General features: G+C 37.0%; 1 long non-coding RNA gene across 1 annotated transcript; it reads right to left on the bottom strand.

Moving 5' to 3' along the window:
* Positions 1–2,473: 2,473 nt before the first annotated feature.
* Positions 2,474–4,788, bottom strand: LOC118800396. Its single transcript, XR_005006229.1, has 2 exons — positions 4,667–4,788; positions 2,474–3,186 (listed from the first exon to the last, which is right to left on the bottom strand). It is a non-coding gene; the product is annotated as an uncharacterized LOC118800396 (long non-coding RNA).
* Between the last annotated feature and the right edge of the window lie 1,073 nt (positions 4,789–5,861).

Below are 5,861 nucleotides of genomic sequence, written 5' to 3' on the forward strand. Positions count from 1 at the left end.
AGCCACAGCCAATCAGGGCAGAGCTCATATATATATATATATATATATATATATATATATATATATATATATATATATATATATATATATATATATATATATATCAATGTGAATGTAAATATACATATGCTGGAAAATGATAATGTAGAAATGAATCATGACTGTTTTTGGTACAAATGAAATAAGTGGAGGTCAGTAAAAAAAACACAAGAAAACTGTAGGATACAGGCTGTTTATGGAACAGAAATCTCATTAGTTCTGCTGTAATTTAGTTGGGTTTTCACTGACGGTCTCCAGAGCAACAAGAGCAAAGACTGTCCTTGGTGTTTGCAGTGTCTGGTCTTAGAGAAGCACTCAGACTCTGAGATTTAACCTGAATATCCTGAATAAGCTTTCATTGCCAGTTTTGTTAGATGTTTGCCTCAGAAGCCTCAGGAAAGGGGAAATATATACACGTATATAGACACACATACATGCATACACATACACACACAAATACATACACATATATATATATATATGTTAGTGAAACCTAAACCAAAAAACAACATACAGTGTGTTAAACACACTTCTCCACATTACACACAGAAATCTAAGAGATTCTTTGCCATTTTAAAGCACCACCCTGACCGTCAGGTGTACAGACACTTATAGTGTTTTATGATCGCTTTACTTTTCTTTTAGTCTTTGTAATGTTCTGAATTTCAGTGTGAAATGCAGCCTTTGGAAATGCATGGATGTGCTGACTGATGTTACAGTGTGGAGAGGAGTGAACGTGTTCAGACTGCATGATTAGAAAAGCAGGAATTTTAAAGATGTTTCAGATTGAGCCCAGCAGTGAGTAACTGGCTCCAACAGAATCAGATCTTGTGAACTCTGTGTGAGCCAGACGGTCACTAAATTGGGTATTTAAAAATTATTGTATAGTTTTGAATAAAGTGTCATTGTGTGTAAGATTGGATGTTCTGCTGCTTGTGTGTGGCTGTGTGAACTGTTTGTAGTGTTTAAAAAAAATGAGCCCTGTTTTAAAATTGTGCCAAAGCAATCATAAAAAACTGTAAAACCTTTTTACATTAAATTACACTGAAAGTAAAGAATGTTTTTGTTCTCTCCTGTACACTTACCTACTGAGCCCTGCGGTTCACATCCTGAAGAAATAAAAATAATGCATGGTCACAACTTAGTATGGCATGGGAATAAGATAATTAAGTCGTGGCAACGACTTAGTAAGGCGTGGGCATGAGATAATTAAATTGTTGCCACGACTTCGTAAGGCGTGGGAATGGGATAATTAAATCATGGCCACAACTTAGTAGGGTGTAGGAATGAGATCCTAATATTTAGCCACGACTTAGTAAGGTGTGGGAATGAGATAACTAAATTGTGGCCACGGCTTAGTAAGGCATAGGAACGAGTTCCTAATGTGTGGCCATGACTTAGTAAGGTGTGGGAATGAGGTAATTAAATCATGGCCATGAGTTAGGAGAGCATAGGAATGAGATCCTAATGCATGGCCACACGTAAGAAAGGTGTGGAAATGAGGTAATTAAGTTGTGGCCATGACTTACTAAGTCATGGGAATGAGATAATTAAAACATGGCCATGACTTAGTAGGGCATAGGAACAAGATCCTAATGCGTGGTCACAACTTAGTAAGGTGTGGGAATGAGATAATTAAATCATGGCCATGACTAAGTAAGGCATGGAAATGAGATATTTAAATCGTGGCCAAAACTTAGTAAGACATGGGAATGAGATAATTAAATCATGGCCACAACTTAGTAAGGCATGGGAATGAGATAATTAAATCGTGGCCACGGCTTAGTAGCGTGTAGGAACGAGATCCTAATGCATGGCCATGACTTAGTAACCCATGGGAATGAGATAATTAAATTGCATCCATGACTTAGTAAGGCATTGGAATGAGATTGTAACGTGTGGCCATGACTTAGTAAGGCATGGGAATGAGATAATTAATTTGTGGCCACAGCTTAGTAGGGTGTAGGAATGAGATCCTAATGCGTGGTCACAACTTAATAATACTTAGTAACTGTGGGAATGAGATAATTAAATCATGGCCATGACTTAGTAAAGCGTGAGAATGAAATAATTAAATTGTGGCCACGACTTAGTAAGGCATAGGAACGAGATCCTAATGCATGGCCACGACTTAGTAAGGCTTAGGAACAAGATCCTATTGTGTGGCCATGACTTAGTAAGGCATGGAAATGACATAATGAAGCCTTGATCACAGCTTAACAAGGCATGAGCTTGTTTCCACATTTTACTAAGTTATGGCCATGTATTCTGATCTTGTTCCCACATATTAGTACAGCATGGTCATGCATTATTTTTATTCATACTGCATGTCACCAGCAGGGCTCCGTACTTCAGATTTTGGAGATACATGTTTTTCTTGGGACAACAATTACAATAGATTCTTCATTTGTTTGCATTTATTCTAATATTAGTGTTTTTTTTTAAATAAATGTTTACTGTGCAGATAAATATGTTTACAAATTGTTGCTGTCAGTTTCTGTAGTCTGGCTCTGCCCTTTTTTCTGTTTAACTTCTTCTGGTCTTCCTAGCTCCACCCCTTAGTTATTGCTATCACCTGTGTCTTGTTTGTGGACAGATCTGTTTTTAATTTGCTGTATAATTGGCGTCGTTCATTTGCTCACATACTTATCGAAACAGCTTGTTATTGTGAGCTTTACGGTCATCCATCCTGCTGACTATTTTTAAGTCTTCAGAGCATAGTCATAGTCAAAGATTCGACTTATCCTGTTCATTTTAGTAAGAGTCGTTTGGCTGTGTGGATGTGGGCTGTCTGTTTTTAACATCTTTGCTGTTAGAAATCGAGAACCGCAGTGTAAATAGGTCTGGAAGGTTATTGTGTTACAAACAAGCTGAGATGAAATTCTTGCTTTTACTCTCAAATAAACTGAAGTCAGTAAAATCTTCTCTTAAGTCTCTTCCCTTTCCTTCCTTATCTGAGTGGAGGAAATGTTTTTCTTCTTCTTTCTTCTGCATCGTGAGCCTTGTCAGAAGGACATGCCAGTGTGTTTAAATTGCTGCAATTTCCAAGAATTTCCCATGTTGACCCAAAGGCCAAGCCCTTCACGAGCTTCACTGCACAGCTGTGAGATTACGTCCACTGAGCTCCTAACCGGACTTTCCAGAAGTCTTAGGCAAACCGTAAAAACAGAAACAAGTGGAACAAATAAACATAAATACAGTAGTCAGTAATCTGAATGTGCTGTTTAAAGTAAAGTTCGAGGGTTCTTTAGTAAAGACGATAGTTTTATATAGAACCGTGCGTACTCAAAGAATCATTTGCATAGTGAAATGGTTCTAGAGATTGATGTAGAATGTGCTGTAGATAGTTCTATATAGCACCAAAAAGGGCCCTAATTGTGTTACAAGCTTTACATCGCAATAACAGCAGAACACTTTTTGGTGCTATATAGAACCATTTACAGCATATTCTTCATCAATCAGAAGAACCATTTCACCATGCAAAGAACCATTTAATCAGGCAAAGGCTTCTTTGAGTGTTCATGGTTCTCAGTAGAACCATTTTCTTTACTGCAAACCCATCTTTTTTAAGAGTGTACAATAGAAGAACCCTTTTCGGTGCTATATAGAAACATAAACAGCACATTTTCCATCAATTTGAAAAAGGCTTTAAGCAACAAATGGTTCTTTGAGTGTTCATGGTTCTATGTAGGTTTCGTTCCTGCTTTCCCACTCCGCTCCAGACATCGAATGGATTTGCTCAATTCATTTAATAAAGTATTGATTAGATAAAACAGGCACTAGGTGGTAATTGTAAACACTGAACTTTCTTCAAGAGAAATCTGGAAACAGTTAAGCTACATCCACATTTCTGTTTAACTCTTTCTGGTCTTCCTAGCTCCACCCCCTACATATTGCACTCACCTGTGTTGTGTTGTTTCCCTCTGTTTCCAGGTGTTTCTAGTTTCGTCTCTTGTGTAAGGAGCCCTGTTTTTTTGTCTTTTCTTGAATCTTTTGAAATATATATATATGTCTGTAGTGTACACTTACATGCTGCCTCAATGAACTTGCAAAAATGGTAACTTTACAGAAGATGTAAAAAAGTAGTAACACTGTAAACAGAGTGCCCCCTTAAAAAGGATGGTTCTCTAAGGGCTCTTTTAATAAAGGACATTGTTCTATATAGAATATAGTTCAATGAGCTCTATGGTACTGTAGAGTACCATAGAGCTCATTGAACTAAAACAGACCATTAGAAACTTTAGGATTAAAACCTGATAGTTTTGCTTTTTTTAATAGAAATTGGATCAGTGGTTGACATTAGAGACCACTTGTTTACTGTACGACCTCATTAATTAGGAATCTATCAAATGTGACTAGAATCAGTCCCAGAACTCCTGTTAAACCATTTGCCCCCTTTACACTGTGATATCAACCCATCACAAAAGCACAGAATACCTTAAGAGACTATTAAACACTATCAGGAACTTCTATGACTTTTTTTAGCAGAGTTATCATTCATTACACGAACGAAATGTATGTCTGTGGTTATTTTAAGATTGTTGATGAGAAAATAAGAACCAGTTCTTCACAGACGGCTTCTTTCTGCCGCTGCTGTTGACAAATTTCATAATAACAGGTTAGTCACCTCTGTTTATGATCCTCTCACATTAACTAGGCCATCAGCAGACACCTCTGACCACACCGCAGCCCACGCCAAGACAGCTAGGATTACTGAAACACTGCTCACATTTTTGTTTGTGACCAGGAAGGAACTGTGAGGAGAAACAATAAAGGCACTATAGGAGATATACAGACATATGTGTCACTGTCTTTCTTCATGGGGACTTTTGGCACTGAAACTTGAGCCAGTGAGATTCACTGTGTGTCCATACCTTTGTAAACTCCAGCGTTTCTTCTGAAATGAAGGATATTAATAGTGAGTTTGTGCTGCAGTATCAGCCTCTACTCTTCTGGAAGGCTTTACACTAGATGTTGAACATTGCTGTGAGGATTTGATTGAGCATTAATGAGGTCAGGTACTGATGTTGGATGGTCAGTCCTGGATCACTCCAACTCATCCCAAAGGTATTGGATGGAGTTCCATCACTCCAGAGAACACAGTTCCACTGCTCAATTTAAGATTTTGTTTTATATCTAAACCACAAAATGAAAGAGCTGCTTTAAACTCTATCCAATATAATCAACGACGCTGTCTTAATTGGAGTTTTCAGAAAGGAAAAACATGGAACTTGTGAACTGCCTGTTGAATCAGAAGCAATCAAACACCCACCTGCTGTGACATCATAACCACGACTAACTGGCAGGCTGGTGCACATTTAGCATTCAAGTCTTAAGCCAGACAAAACGGTTAGAAAAAAGGCCAGGACATTAATTTATAGAATTGATAGAACTTAAATTGTAGAGAAGAATTTGTAGAATTTAAATTGTAGAGAAGAATTTATAGAATTTAAATTGTACAGAAGAATTTATAGAATTTATATAATTTATAGAATTTAAATTGTAGAGAAAATTTAAATTAGATATTTTTTTCCAAATTGTTCAGCCCTACGTTGAGCCACCATGCATGGTGACCTTAGGCATCCCATTCGATTGGTCACAGCTTTCCTATGGCAGCTATACAAGCTGTATCAGTAGCCTTAAAATAATAATAATAATAATAATAATAAGAATAAGAAGAATAAGAAGAAGAAGAAGAAGAAGAAGAAGAATGGAGCACTTTTTATACACAAAGCAACTCAAAGTGCTTTATAGTTAAAAAGTAAAATTAAGTAATAAAAGTGAAAAAACAACAAAAGCAGGAAAAGGATCAGAAAGAATAG

This window comes from Colossoma macropomum, unplaced genomic scaffold (genome assembly GCF_904425465.1).
Source record: "Colossoma macropomum unplaced genomic scaffold, Colossoma_macropomum, whole genome shotgun sequence".
NCBI classification, from domain to species: Eukaryota; Metazoa; Chordata; class Actinopteri; order Characiformes; family Serrasalmidae; genus Colossoma; species Colossoma macropomum.